We start from the raw sequence: 16,919 nt of genomic DNA on the forward strand, positions 1-16,919 counted from the left end.
GCTTTCCAAATGTCACCCCTAATATTACCCAAAGTGGTGTACCAGTGATCGAGGGGAATGGCCACAGGGGTACTCAGCACTTATTGTCTATTCCCTTTCCTCTTCCTAACAGTCACCCATCTACCTGCCCCCTGCAATTTACATGTGACCTCCTCCCTGTAGCTCCTATCTATCAATTCCGCATTCTCCCAAATGATCTGTAGGTCATCCAGCTGCAGCTCCAGTTCCCTAACAAGATCTGCACCAGATACACTTCTTGCAGATATAGCAATCAGGGACACTGGATATCTCCCAGATATCCCACATCATGAAAAAGGAGCACACTGCTGCCCTGGGATATTCTCACTGCTCTATGTATACAATCATAAAGAAAGAGAAACTTGACAGAAGACTCTACTTAGCCTCCGCCACTTCTCGCCGAAACCTCAAAGTCTTAGTTTCCCACTCTGACCCTGACAACTCACAATGGCTGCTGAACTTAAACTAAACTTCTTTTTATTGGCTGAAGTGAATATCTTTCATATCTCTCTGTGAATTGTGGAGTAGCTAGCTACAAGAGTAAGTTCAAAGATTGGTTACTCTTCATCTGCTTTCCTTCTTCAATTCTCTCCTTTGGCTGGGACATATGTACTTACAGAGAATTTGAAACAAATGATAATTCTGCGGTTGCAGTAAGTGGGAAAGATGGTGATAAGGAAAGTGAGCTTTAAATGGCACACCGATAAAGATCCCTTATAATGTTACAGAAAGGGTGACATTTGCTGCCTTTTTGTATGCAGCCAGCTTTATTACTGATTGAGCACTCTGGCAAGTCAAGCAGACAAATAAGATGAATTGCACAAATACCATGTACAGCAACCAGCTGAAAATTACAAAAAATAACTGTAGAACAACTTCTTGCTGGCAGGGAGAGCTTTCCTACCTGTTCACTATGTCATATTTATATTCAAATACAGTAGAAGCTCTGATAGTTTATCAGTTAACAATTAAAGAATATAAACATGAGAAATTCTGCAGATGCTGGAAATCCAGAGCAACAAACACAAAATGTTTGGAACTCAGCAGGTCAGTCAGCATGCATAGAAATGAATAACCAGTCAATGTTTCAGGCCAAAACCCTTCTTTGGAATTGGAAAGGTAGGAGGAAGACCCCAGAATAAAAAAAGGTGGAGGGGAGGATAATTAGCTAGAAAGTGATACATGAAGACAGGTGGGTAGGAAAGGTAAATGGTAGAGAAGAACAAATCTGATAGGAGAGGAGAGTGGACTACGGGAGAAAGGGAAGGAGGAGGGGACACAAGGGGAAGTGATAAACAGATGAGAAGAGATAATAAGCCAGAATGGGGAATAGACAGAGGAGGGGAATTATTTTTACCAGAAGGAGAAATCGATATTAATGCCATCATACTGAGATGGAATAAAAGATGTTGCTCCTTCATCTTGAGGCTGGCCTTATCGTGGCACAAGAGGAGGCCATGGACTGACATGTTGGAATGGGAATGGGAATCCGAATTGAAATGTTCAACTTTGGGCAGATGGAGTGGAGGTGCTCAATGAAGCAGTCCCCCAATTTACAATAGGTCTCACCAATGTAGAAAAGGCTCCATCAGGGGACAATAGACACAACAGTCAACTTCAGCAGATTCACAGATGAAGTGTTGCCTTACCTGGATGCACTGTTTGCGGCGCTAAATGGAAGCGAATAGGCAGATGTCGCGTTTTAGGCTGCTTGCTAAATGGTGGGAGGGAGATTAGAGTGGAGGGGCAGATGGACAAGGGAATTATGGAGGGAGCGATCAATGCAGAAACCAGGAGGGGAGGTAAAGATATGTTTGGAGATGGTGGAAGTTGAGGAGAATGTTGGATGTGAAGGCTCATGGGGTGGTATGTTAGGTCAAGAGGAACTCTATCACTATTAAAGTGGGGGGGGGAGATGGGGTGAGCATGGATGCTTGAGAAATTGTGAAGATGTGGGTGAGGGCAGTATCAATGGCGGAGGAAGAGAAACCCCGTTCTTTGAAGAAGGAGGATATCTTTGATTTTCCATACATAGACTGGGAAGGCAAAGGGCTGGATGGTTTGGAGTTTGTAAAATGTGTGCAGGATAGTTTTTTGCAGCAATACATAGTGTTAACAACTAGAGAAGGGGCAGTGTTGGATCTCCTGTTAGGGAATGAGATAGGTCAGGTGACGGAGGTATGTGTTGGAGAGCACTTCGGGTCCAGTGATCACAATGCTGTTAGTTTCAATATAATTATGGAGGAGGATACCTCTGGACCCAGGGTTGAGATTTTTGATTGGAGAAAGGCTAACTTTAAGGAGATGCGAAGGGATTTAGAAGGAGTGGATTGCGAGAAATTGTTTTATGGGAAGGATGTAATAGAGAAATGGAGGTCATTTAAAGGTGAAATTTTGAGGGTACAGAATCTTTATGTTCCTGTTAGGTTGAAAGGAATGGTTAAAAGTTTGAGAGAGCCATGGTTTTCAAGGGATATTGGAAACTTGGTTCAGAAAAAGAGAGATATCTACAATAAATATAGGCAGCATGGAGTAAATGAGGTGCTCAAGGAATATAAAGAATGTAAAAAGAATCTTAAGAAAGAAATTAGAAAAGCTAAAAGATAGGAGGTTGCTTTGGCAAGTAGGGTGAAAATAAACCCAAAGGGTTTCTACAGTTATATTAACAACAAAAGGATAGTGAGGGATAAATTTGGTCCCTTAGAGAATCAGAGTGGACAACTATGTGTGGAACCAAAAGAGATGGGGGAGATTGTGAACAATTCCTTTTTTTGGTATTCACTAAGGAAAAGGATATTGAATTGTATAAGGTAAGGGAAACAGGTCGGGAAGTTATGGAAACTATGATGATTAAAGAAGAGGAAGTACTGGCGCTTTTAAGCAATATAAAAGTGGCTAAGTCTCCAGGTCCTGACAGGATATTGCCTAGGACCTTGAGGGAAGTTAGTGTAGAAATAGCAGAAATATTTCAAATGTCATTAGAAACGGGGATAGTGCCGGAGGATTGGCGTATTGCTCATGTTTTTCCATTGTTTAAAAAGGGTTCGAAGAGTAAACCTAGCAATTATCGGCCTGTAAATTTGACGTCAGTGGTGGGTAAATTAATGGAAGGTATTCTTAGAGATGGTATATATAATTATCTGGACAGACAGGGTCTGATTAGGAACAGTCAATATGGATTTGTGTGTGGAAGGTCATGTTTGACAAATCCTATTGAATCTTTTGAAGAGGTTACTTGGAAAAATGATGAGGGTAAAGCGATGGATGTTGTCTGTATGGACTTCAGTAAGGCCTTTGACAAGGTTCCACACGGAAGGTTAGTTAGGAAGGTTCAATTGTTAGGTATTAATATTGAAGTGGTAAAATGGATTCAACAGTGGCTGGATGGGAGACGCCAGAGAGTAGTGGTGGATGACTGTTTGTCAGGTTGGAGGCCGGTGACTAGTGGTGTGCTTCAGGGATCTGTTCTGGGTCCAATGTTGTTTGTCATATACATTAATGATCTGGATGATGGGGTGGTAAATTGGATTAGTAAGTATGCAGATGATACTAAGACAGGTGGCGTTGTGGATAATGAAGTAGGCTTTCAAAGCTTGCAAAGAGATTTAGGCCAGTTAGAAGAGTGGGCTGAGAGATGGCAAATGGAGTTTAATGCTGATAAATGTGAGGTGCTACATTTTGGTAGGACTAATCAAAATAGGACATACATGGTAAATGGTAGGGCATTGAAGAATGCAGTAGAACAGAGGGATCTAGGAATAATGGTGCATAGTGCCCTGAAGGTGGAATTTCATGTGGATAGGCTGGTGAAGAAAGCTTTTGGTATGCTGGCCTTTATAAATCAGAGCATTGAGTATAGGAGTTGGGATGTAGTGTTAAAATTGTACAAGGCATTGATAAGGCCAAATTTGAAGTATTATGTACAATTCTGGTCATGGAATTATAGGAAGATGTCAACAAAATAGAGAGAGTACAGAGAAGATATACTGGAATGTTGCCTGGGTTTCAGCACCTAAGTTACAGAGAAAGTTTGAACAAGTTGGGTCTTTATTGTTTGGAGTGTAGAAGGTTGAGGGGGGACTTGATAGAAGTATTTAAAATTATGAGGGGGATAGATAGAGTTGACATGGATAGACTTTTTACATTGAGTGTAGGGGAGATTCAAACAAGAGAACATGAGTTGAGAGTTAGGGGACAAAAGTTTAGGGGTAACACAAGGGGGGGGGCTTCTTTACTCAGAGAGTTGCAGCTGTGTGGAATGAACTTCCAGCAGAAGTGGTAGAGGCAGGCTCGATATTGTCATTTAAAGTAAAATTGGATAGCTATATGGACAGGAAAGGAATGGAGGATTATGGGCTGAGTGCAGATTGGTGGGACTAGGTGAGAGTAAGCATTTGGCACGGACTAGAAGGGCTGAGATGGCCTGTTTCTGTGCTGTAGTTGTTATATGGTTATATGGTCCTGGAAAGGAAAGCCCCATCCTGGGAACAGATACGGCAAAGCTGAAGGAACTAAGAAAAGGGAATAGCATTTTTACAGGAGACAGGGTGCAAAGAGATGTAGCCAAGATAACCATGAGAATCAGTAGATTTATAAAAGATTCAACAGTCTGTCTCCAGAGATGGAGACAGGAAATCGAGAAAAGGAAGGTGTCAGAAATAGATCAAGAGATTTTAAGGGCAGGGTGGAAGTTAGAGGAACGGTTGATGAAATTGACGAGCTCAGCTTGGGAGGAGGAGCTGGGGAGCCTTACCGGGAAAGGCTTGGGACATGGTTTGTTCCATGTAGACAACAAAAAGGCTGGCAAAGCTGGGGCCCCTGTAAGTGTGCATGGCTACCCCTTGAGTCTGGAGAAAGTCGGAGTAGCTGAAGAAAATATTGTTGGGGGGTAAGGACCAGTTCTGTCAGACGGAGGAAAGTGCTGATAGAGAGGAATTGGTTGGTTCTTTTATTGAGGAAGAAGCAGAGAGCTTCAAAGCCTTCCTGTTGGAGGATGGAAGTGTTCAGGGATGGGACATCCATGGTGACAATGAGGATGTTGGGCCAGAGAATTGAAAATTAGTGAGGAGATCAATTAATGAGAATTGTTGCGGATGTAGCTGGGAAGCGACTGAACTAAGGGGACGGAATGGAGTCAAGGTATGAAGACACATGTTCAGTGAGGCAGGAGGAGGCAGAGGCAATGGGCTTACCTGTGCAGTCAGCTTTGTCGATCTTGGGTAGAAGGTAAAACAGAGCTGTGCGAGGTAAGGGAAGTATGAGTTTGGTGGCAGTGGATGGGAATCCTCCAAAGTTGATGAGATTGTTGGTGGTGTCAGTGACATTTTTCTGATTGTTCGGAGTGGGGTCCTCTTCAGGGGGGTAGGTATGAGGAGATGTCTGAGAGTTGCTGCCTGCCTCAGCAAAGTAGGGGTCAGTCTGCCACACTATAATAAACCACCCCGCTTCCTTTCTGTGGATTTGGTGGTAAAGTTGGGATTGGTGAGGGGAGAGTGAAGGACAGTGCGAGTGCGTTCAGAGAGGGTAAGGTTCAAGGAGGAGAGAGAAGATCTGACATTGAACCAGTTGATGTTGCTGAAGTCAAACCGGTTGATGCTAATTAGCAATGAATAATTACTGCCACTGTTGCATTCCCAAAACTATTTCTTCTGGGTGTTTCTCAGTTGGAAGTTACCAGGTCAGGTTTAATTATCATTTTTACTCAATATTTCACCCTGTGGAGGTAAAAGACCTGAGTTACACAACTGGTTTGCCCTCTGGGAAGGCAAAGGCTCTGACTTTTGCAAAGCCCAACAGAGGAACATTTCAGCTCTGCAGTTAGCTGCTCCTTTGAAAAAAATCCAATATAAAATGTAGAGGAGCTGCCAATATTAATTCGCTATGCTACAGGTAGCATTGCCCAGGTGCTGATTATACATCTATTTGAGTTATCCTGCCACTGTCAGAAGGAGCTACATGATCACTATCCAATTGAAACAATTTGCATAAAAGCTATTAGCAATACGAACAGTACCTTTTAACCCTAACCTGCCAAGATAAATAAACACTTAACCCCATCTCAATATCAACAATAATACAAAGCACAATTTGGTATTGTAGAAAATTACAGCTCCCCAGCAGAATATCAAAGTAACAAGAATAAATGAAACATCTGGATTTTATTGCAAATATATGTTGCTACGACTGTGCAGCCTTGTTGTCTTGGTTACAGATTTATACATTGAATCATACTATTTATTACTAACTGACATCAAATATGTGGTTGATAATCACGAAGACTACTTTTGTATATGCACTCCAGTGCCCTGTAGTTTTCAGTCAGTGGCTTTATTTTTCTTGATACATTTCACTCAAATTCAACATAGGCAGCAAAGAAGTGAATAAGAATTCAACACAATGTAAACATGCGTGGCCTCTAAGAATTTACTAATACATGAGCTACAACGAGCTCAAAAGGTGGAGTTTATCTAAAGGCTCTTCAACTGACTCGGGAACTTTCTACAAATGTATATACATCATTGCACCTTGAGACAGAATCTGTTAAGAGCTGACATTCTTAAAGGGAAAATTACTGTTCAGAACCAAAACTGCATATACTAAAAATAGCATGATAGTCTTGCAACATTTTGCACCAAGTTATAAAAGCTTTTTAAAAGCTATTCCCATCAACAAGCAGAAGGACTTAATAATAATTTGGACTGTCATCAAATTATGCTTTAATACAGATATTTTCAATGGTTCCATCAGAATATTAACATACAGAGACACTGACGGGAAATGTTTCCAAGTTTTGAATGTGTGCTTGTAAGGTTAATCATAACTGTGGGTTATTAATATCAACAAATACGTGACCATATTAAGGTAATTTTTATCAATATACCAGCTGCATTCATGTTACAGTTCATTAGCACTATTAAATAAGGTTAACAATATGTTTTAAGTTTTATTTTAAATTACATCTTTAAATATTATTTGATGGTTCTGATTTGGCAAAATGCAAATAAAATTGAGCAGAAAACCAGTTGCAGTTTTCACTGGAATCACTAATCCTCTTGCCCTCCTTCCCCAAATGGAAGCTCAAATCCATAATCATAATCCTCAAAAACAATATTTTGTCCCTCTAATCTCTCATACTATTTCTGTTTTATTCTCACATAATATTATAAAAAGTGCTTACTTCTATGTGAAAGATTTTTGGAAGCATTTAACTTCATGATGGAAAGGATGTAATGGGAAAAACTCTGAATCTTGCTAATTATCACTTTAATTAAGGCATTAATTGTTAACATCCCATGGAGCATGCTGCATCTACTTCAAATTGCATTTTCTTGAAATTACACTGTGCCATAACAATCTATGAAATTAATTGAAGCTTGAAATCTAACAAATTTAAAGCAGCTTCCTGATGATGGAATTAATGCATTGACTTATTGAAGCTGATCAGCAGTGAATTTGGACTTTTTTTGTTATGTTGACTAGTTTTGTCCATGAACATCCTCCATACAACACCCCTGCATTTTTCCCTCCTCAATTTGAGATGTGTAACGTATCAGCACTGAAAGTGGTATCTGTCAGTTCTAAGCAGTATGGCATCCTCAGGATATTTGAGGGGATGACTATCCTCTAAATGTCACATAAATGCATCTTCACCCAATTCTTTGCTCTTGCTACTTTCTAAGCTTCCCAACATCCTGACTGGATTTAAGACGAGGGTCAGATTTAAAAGGAACCTGAGGCAAAGTCTTTTTACACAGTGAGTTTGAGATATATTGAATCAAGTGCCAGAGGAAGCTGCAGAGGTGGATCACACTGTTAAAAATATGTTCAGACAGTCATATGGATAGAAAAGATTTCAAAGAATGTGAGCCAAAGACAATAAGTAGGACATTCCCTTCACCTATCCCTTCCAACTAGCCTCCTTCCCTCCCCCAACCTTTCTATTCTGACATCTTCCCCCTTTCTTCTCAGGCCTGAAGAAGTGTCTCAGACCGAAATGTTGATCTTTTATTTATTTCCATAGATACTGTCTGACCTGCTGAGTTCCTTTAGCTTTTTGTGTGTGTTGCTTTGGATTTCCAATATCTGCAGACTTTCCCGTGTTTATGAATGAGACTTTCTTGGATAGACATCCTGTCTAGAATGAGCAAGCTGAGCCAAAGGGCCTGTTTCCATGCTTTCTAACTCTATGACTCTTCTGATAGCCATTATGTATTATATTAGATTCTATTTCGTACAGATCCAATCAATTTCCAGAAATGTTCTGGTATGTATTGGATTAACCATGCATCTAATGACCTGCATCTGTTTTCTGTTTGACCGTTCTTTTGCAATCAGCATCAGCTGGATTATTTGATCGCAATAAATAAAATATTCCTATATGCCTATAGAAATGACACAATGCGTTGCTATTGTCTTGTGAACATCATTTAGCATTTCCCTTCTGTTTTGCATTTATACCAGTGCATTGGCAATAGATGAGGAAAAATGTGACAATGATGTAATTGTACTAACAATGAAAATCTAAAGTTTAAATGATGAGATTTGTGATGATGAATATTAAATGTGAGATCAACGTAGGGTTATTGTATATGAGTGGTTTGATAGTTCATGCAGACTCTATGGGTAGAAAGGCCTGGGTCCTTACTGTATACGTTTGTGATGTCTATGGATGAACAAACAATAAATGCTCCTGGAAGTCACTTTCTCTAACTAGTATATATTTAACAATGCTTTTGGCTTCAAACTAGATCCAATTTCAGAGTGCTTCATCTAATGATGATTCTGTATTGATTTGTTATATAAATAATGAAACAATTTCAACAGCTCCTACAGCTCCAATCGAATGCAAATAGAAATGAATCCTGCTAAAGTGAAGGAAAGTGAAAACTACAATTTGAGTGAGAAAGTTTGTATTGATGTAACATCTCTCATTACCTAGGGATATGGCAAGGTGAGACTCAGATGTACATTTGTAATGGAAGAAACACATCCTTGTGTAGAGAGCAAGATTCCATGAGGAGATCCCTATTTCAGAGGTACAGCTGAGTTGTTATTAATATTGTCCCAAATAACAGTGTAATTATCCTGGTTTTTTTCTTTCATTTGAAATATTTTGATGCAGCTGTTGTGGGACAATTGCAACAGAATGATGACATTCTGTTGGGCACAGCATCCCTTCAGCACAGCCTAGTAATGTCAAGCAGAGGCTGTATTTAAACTCTTAATCTTCTGACCCAGCAGCAAGATCTTACCAATAAAATCACATTTGATGCAATTAATCACCAATAGTAGGGTTAACCTTCAATGAAAATGCAGTTCTACAGACAGCACAGAAACTAGTTATTCTTCCCAACAGTCCACTTTCTTCTGCTCCACTCACTTGCAAAAATTATGCTAACCTGTTGAAAAATGCAGATGAAATCAGTTCCCTTTCACCAAAGTAAATTTCTTCCTTGGTTATTAAACAGATTGGTTTTGATTTGTCATTGTCAATGCTACAGCATATTCACATCAGTTTTCTGAGGATCACGGAGTGTTGGTGACCTGTTTAATTTACTGGAGTTGAGTGTGGAAAGAGAGAATAAAAGGAAAGAAAAAAGAACAAAGAGAAAAAAAGAAAAAAGTGCAGAAGTGAGAACTGAAGGAACTGAGGAAGGAGGAGCTGGAGGACCATTGAAGCACAGCGTCCATTGAGTTTGTCGTGTTCAGGTATATGATTGGCCATGAGTTGATTGAATAAAGGATGGGACACTGGGGTCTAGATGGCAGATATCAGCTTCTATTTCTTGTGCTATGTTATATGAAACAAAGAAAATTCATGATATGGAAATTCGTCTTCAGTTGCGGTGTTAACTCTGTGTGTTAATGTGTGTGCACACGTGTATGGATGTGTGTGTGTGTGTGTATGTACGTGTGAAAGAGAGAGAGAGAGAGAGAGAGAGAGAGAGTCATCAGCTCTGCCTATTTGATTCACTGAAATCATTAGAACTGAGTGATTGGAGAGGAGTGCAACTGGTGGCTATTACTTGCACACAAACTGCTGAACAAAGGTGAATTTCTCCCCAAGGCTTCTTTGGAAACTGCCTCTGTTTAAGTGTGCTACGTAGTGTGGCATGGGTTGAAATGGTGGTGATAGGGAAATGTGGGGTCATGTTAAGGATGCTTGCAACTGCACAAAGCTCAGTGAATTTGGTACTTACTCTTTGGGGTGGGAAAAGGAAATGTTGAACATTTGCTGAGATTAGGTTTCTGTCAGAAGCAACTCTTTCCTTAAATAAGTCCTATCAATCATCTCTCACATCTCATATTTAAGGCCATTCACAAATCAAAAGTATACTTTCACCCAGAGATTCAGATTCAGATTTATTGATCGCATGTACATTGGTGCAGACAGTGGAATGTGTCATTTGTGTTGACGACCAACACAATCTAGAGAAGTGTCACCACACATTCCAGCATGAACATAGCATGCCCACAGTGCTCGATAGAACGACACAGGACACAAAAGCAACAAACAGCAAGAGGAGAACAAGCCCCTTTCCTCTCCCTCACCCGCTCTTTCACCCAGCTACACACACAGACAGTCCTTCAACTCCTTGACATGCCTGTGGACTGCAGTCTCCTGGCTTCAGCCATCGGACTTTGATATCATACACCCAACTAGTCGAAGACGGGACACTGAAGGTATGCCAACTGACTGGCCTTTGTGCCTCCTCATGCCTCCTACTTGCACAGAGTCCTGGTCATCGGCCTTCAAGCACAGAGTGGAGGCCTGGACTGCGGATGTCCTTCATCACCCATTACTGTCGCTGGATTACGAAGAGGGAAACCAGAGCATGGAGCAGCGGCCTCACTTCTAACCCCGCTATGTCCCAGACATTAAATCCTAATCTGACCCCTAACTTTCCCACATCTCAGTGGCTAAACTCTAGCTTGATCTATAGCCCCAGTCTGTCCCCAAAACCATCTCTATGAACATAAAAAAAAACAACTGCCTGAGCCATGATCTCACCAGAGATATCAGCTTGGTGCTTCCTTGGGAATAAAAGAAATCTTATCTACCCTACTCTCCCATTTATTTCCCAGTAACTATTTTCTAACATATCCCAACAACCTCACCCTTAATATTCTAACCCCCAAATATCCTTGGAAAATTTACAGTGGCATGTTACCCTACCAGCACACCTTTGGGATATGTAGTCAAACTGGAGGACAAAATCTCATAAATAAATAAAAGAGATAGATGGACAGATAGATGGATATTTAAATAGATAAGTACATAGTGCAAAGGAAGCTGATTCTAAAGCACTTTGTCAGGATCTTCAGGCTCCTGTACCTCCTCTTCGATGGTAGTAATGAGAAGAGGGGATGTCCCGGACAGTGAGGGTTCTTTATGATGAATGCTGCACTCTCGAGGTTTTGCCTTCTGAAGATACACTGGAATTTAGAAGGATGAGAGGGGATCTGATTGAAACATATAAGATTATTAAGGGATTGGACACGCTAGAGACAGGAAACATGTTCCCAATATTGGGGGAGTTCAGAACCAAAAGCCACAGTTTAAGAATAAGGGGTAGGCCATTTAGAACAGAGCTGAGGAAGAACTTTTTCACCCAGAGAGTTGTGGATCACAGTGAATGGCGCTGCTGGCTTGAAGGGTCAAAGGGCATACTCCTGCACCTATTGCCTATTGTCTAATGTCTATAAAATGTTCTTTATGGTGGGTAGGATTGTGCACATGATAGAGCTGGCTGAGCCTTCAATGCTCTGCAGCTTCCTTGATCCTGTACATTGGAGATTCCATTCTAGATGGTGATGCAATCAATCAGAATGCTCTCCATGGTACATCTGTAGAAATTTGCTAGAGTCTTGCTTAACATTACCAAATCTGTTCAAGCTCCTCTTGAAGTATATGCAATAGCGTGTCTTCATCAAAATTACATTAATATGGTGGGCCCAGGACTGACTCTCTGAAATATTGACACCCATTAATTTAAAGCTGCTCACCGTTTTTCCTGCTGATCCCTCAATGAGGACCAATGTGTGTTCTCCAGACTTCCCTTTCCTGAAATCCATAATCAATTCCTTGCTCTTGCTGATGCTGAGTGCAAGGTTATTGTTATGGTTTCACTCAACTAGCCGAACTATCTCACACCTATGTGCCTCCTTGTCTCTATCTGAGATTCTGCCAACAATATCTATCTATCCATGTGATGGCTGCTTTGGTTCAGTATGAGGATGTCCTGGTGGCAGTTATGTTACACTCCATGATGCCCAAACAACTGCTTCCACAGGATTGAATTTTTGCTGTGTGGTAAAGCCCACTGAAATCGTCATGAAATTGTTGATTCCTTTAAGATATTCTGCTAGTTGAAACTTGCCAATAGTATGGCAGTATAAGTACTTGTCCTTATTGACACTTCTTCTTGTTCCTTTCAACTACTAGTTTATAAATCAAGGGGGTCTTCTAAAAGAAAACACCCTCAATATGGATTTAATTATTCCTACCCAACAGCAGTAAACAGAATACTCCCATGAAATTAGAATCTGTCTTTAACTGAGTAACTGGAGATTTTGTGAATTAACATTTTTAGAAAAGAAATCCAATAATAATTGCATCAAGCAATGATTTATTCTGACATCAGCTATTATCCCTAAAATTGATGTGTGAAAGGATATTCCAAGAGTGCCTTGATTCAGTAGTATAAACCATTGCAAGCTGAAAATTATACTAGTTTATCAGCAGCAGGTATAATTTCATCTGCAGATTTTAACCAACTCTATTGTTTGAATTAATACAATGGAAAATAGCATCTTGCATTTCATTTCTCAAAGGTGGGAATGATCTCAGAGGTAAAGAATGTTCAGTAATATTTCCTGTTTCACTCTCAGAGGTAGAGATGGCGTTTAGGAAGTGGGGAGGTGAGTGTGGTGAGGTGAAAAGGGTTAGATATTTATTAACATGGGTGTTAGTGTACTAGGCATTGCCTGTAACAGGTAGTTGTGAAGGTATCAAATAATTTTAATTTTGACATTCAGTTGTTTTGACCATGAGACCAATTTCAAGTCCTTGGATATTTTTTTGATTAAGTTGGTCATTAATTCAGGAATCTATTTAAATGTGGTGGTCCATGATTAGGAGCATATCAACTACTGAATCAGTTGATGGAACGGTTATGCACAAGTGCTATCTTAGAGATTCACTTGACTGCCATTTCAGAACCCTTAATCAGCCCTTGGGCACATAACAGTATCGTGGAGTTATACAGCCTCAGAGCCATACAACATGAAAACAGGAAATTCAGCCCACCACATGCATACTGATGATCAAGTACACATCTCCGATCCCTTTTCTTAAAGCAGAACCCTCTACTTTTAGATGCCTCCTGCATGAGGAGGAATTTCTACCCTGTCAATACCCTTGCTCCCAACACAAGTTAGACAGCCTTCATAATGAAGTTGCATTTGATCCCTGTGAGGGCATGGGACCATTTCATCAGCATCATCATCATCATCAGGTGCCATGCCCAGTTTGAGCTTTGACTTCCATGGCCCACACACTCCGGTTTTGGGTCAAGTGGATCAATTCATTGGTATTCATTTCCAGTTTTCTGGCTGCTGTCTCCATCATCATTTGTGTTTGGCTTCCTCTTGCTTTCTTCCCTTCAATCTTTCCTAATCACATGTCTGATGAAATTACATTGTCTTTTCATGATCTCATACATTATTTCTCTTTTTGTGTTTGCTCTGTTCATGACATCCTCATTAGATATTTGTTTTGTCCATGATATTCTTTTCATCCTCCTTAAAAACCACAATTCGTTTCCTCATGTTACTAGATATTGTCCAACATTCTGAGCTATATAACATAACTGGATAAACGTAACATTTCAGTACTCTGAGGTGGGTTGTCATGCCTAGTTTAGTATTGGTCAGTATACTCTTCATTCTCGTAAAGGTGTCTTTTGCCATCCCGATTCTTCTTTTGATGTCCATGTCGCACCTGCCGTCTGATGTCACCCAGCTTCCTAAGTAGCAAAAGTTCTGTACTTGTTTTATGTCTTCCCCGTTTATTCTCAGCCTGCAGATAGGATTCTCCTTTTTGGATATCACTATACATTCTGTCTTTCTGCAATTGATAGACCCATTTTTGCACTTTCTATAAAATATATCAATTAAGTTTTGTAGTTCTTCCTCCATACTTGCAATTAACACAATGTCATCCGCATATCTGAAATTATTGATGTTTGCATCGCCAACTTTGATTCCCAAGGTGTCTCTTATTTTTTGTAATATTGTTTCACTGTACGCATTACATAAATCAGGGGAGAAAACACACCCTTGCCTAACGCCTCTCCTGATTTTCGTAAACAGACTCACTTCTCCATCAATTCTTAAAGCGGCAGTTTGTTCCCAGTACAGATTTCTGATTAGGCGGAGGTCTTTCGAACCCAGATCTAGGGTTTCCTCTAATATTTCAAATAACTTACTGTGCTTCACTTTATCAAATGCTTTTGTGTAGTTGATAAAATAAACAAATAAATCTTTTTGCACTTGAATAGCTCGTTCTGATAGTATCCTTAACGTCCATATTGCGTTTCTTGTACCTTTGTCTTTCACAAAACCACTTTTACATGACATACTACTGGGTTATGATCACGATTACAGTCTGCACCTGAATATGTTGTGCATTGAGTAACTGAGTTTCTAAATCCTTGGTTTACAGTAATAAAGTCAATTTGATTTCTAATGCAAACAACAGGAATTCTGCAGATGCTGGAAATTCAAGCAACACACATCAAAGTTGCTGGTGAACGCAGCAGGCCAGGCAGCATCTCTAGGAAGAGGTGCAGTTGACGTTTCAGGCTGAGACCCTTCGTCAGGACTAACTGAAGGAAGAGTGAGTAAGGGATTTGAAAGTTTTGAGGGGGAGGGGGAGATCCAAAATGATAGGAGAAGACAGGAGGGGGAGGGATGGAGCCAAGAGCTGGACAGGTGATAGGCAAAAGAGATATGAGAGGATCATGGGACAGGAGGTCCGGGAAGAAAGACAAGGGCGGGGGGGGGTGGGGACCCAGAGGATGGGCAAGGGGTATATTCAGAGGGACAGAGGGAGATAAAGGAGAGTGAGAGAAAGAATGTGTGCATAAAAATAAGTAACAGATGGGGTACGAGGGGGAGGTGGGGCATTAGCGGAAGTTAGAGAAGTCGATGTTCATGCCATCAGGTTGGAGGCTACCCAGACAGAATATAAGGTGTTGTTCCTCCAACCTGAGTGTGGCTTCATCTTTACAGTAGAGGAGGCCGTGGATAGACATGTCAGAATGGGAATAGGATGTGGAATTAAAATGTGTGGCCACTGGGAGATCCTGCTTTCTCTGGCGGACAGAGCGTAGGTGTTCAGCAAAGCGGTCTCCCAGTCTGCGTCGGGTCTCGCCAATATATAAAAGGCCACATCGGGAACACCGGACACAGTATATCACCCCAGCCGACTCACAGGTGAAGTGTTGCCTCACCTGGAAGGACTGTTTGGGGCCCTGAATGGTGGTAAGGGAGGAAGTGTAAGGGCATGTGTAGCACTTGTTCCGCTTACACGGATAAATGCCAGGAGGGAGATCAGTGGGGAGGGATGGGGGGGACGAATGGACAAGGGAGTCGCGTAGGGAGCGATCCCTGCGGAATGCGGGGGGGGGGAGAGAAAGAAGTGCTTAGTGGTGGGATCCCGTTGGAGGTGGCGGAAGTTACGGAGAATAATATGTTGGACCCGGAGGCTGGTGGGGTAGTAGGTGAGGACCAGGGGAACCCTATTCCTGGTGGGGTGGCAGGATAATGGAATGAGAGCAGATGTACGTAAAATGGGGGAGATGCGTTTAAGAGCAGAGTTGATAGTGGAGGAAGGGAGGCCCCTTTCTTTAAAAAAGGAAGACATCTCCCTTGTCCTAGAATGAAAAGCCTCATCCTGAGAGCAGATGCGGTGGAAACGGAGGAATTGCGAGAAGGGGATGGCGTTTTTGCAAGAGACAGGGTGAGAAGAGGAATAGTCCAGATAGCTGTGAGAGTCAGTAGGCTTATAGTAGACATCAGTGGATAAGCTGTCTCCAGAGACAGAGACAGAAAGATCTAGAAAGGGGAGGGAGGTGCCGGAAATGGACCAGGTCAACTTGAGGGCAGGGTGAAAGTTGGAGGCAAAGTTAATAAAGTCAACGAGCTCTGCATGCGTGCAGGAAGCAGTGCCAATGCAGTCGTCGATGTAGCGAAGGAAAAGTGGTGGACAGATACCAGAATATACACGGAACAAAGATTGTTCCACAAAGCCAACAAAAAGGTAGGCATAGCTAGGACCCATACGGGTGCCCATAGCTACACCTTTAGTTTGGAGGAAGTGGGAGGAGCCAAAGGAGAAATTATTAAGAGTAAGGACTAATTCCGCTAGACGGAGCAGAGTGGTGGTAGAGGGGAACTGATTAGATCTGGAATCCAAAAAGAAGCGTAGAGCTTTGAGACCTTCCTGATGGGGAATGGAAGTATATAGGGACTGGACATCCATGGTGAAAATAAAGAGGTGGGGGCCAGGGAACTTAAAATCATCGAAAAGTTTAAGAACATGAGAAGTGTCACAAACATAGGTAGGAAGGGATTGAACAGGGGGGGATAAAACCGTGTCGAGGTATGCAGAAACGAGTTCGGTGGGGCAGGAGCAAGCTGAGACAATAGGTCGGCCAGGACAGGCAGGTTGTGGATCTTGGGTAGGAGGTAGAAACGAGAAGTGCGGGGTGTGGGAACTATAAGGTTGGTAGCAATGGATGGGAGATCCCCTGAGCGGATAAAGTCGGTGATGGTGTGGGAGACAATGGCCTGGTGCTCCTTAGTGGGGTCACGATCGAGGGGTAAATAAGAGGAGG

The sequence above is a fragment of the Mobula hypostoma genome, chromosome 5, assembly GCF_963921235.1.
Source record: "Mobula hypostoma chromosome 5, sMobHyp1.1, whole genome shotgun sequence".
Lineage (NCBI taxonomy): Eukaryota > Metazoa > Chordata > Chondrichthyes > Myliobatiformes > Myliobatidae > Mobula > Mobula hypostoma.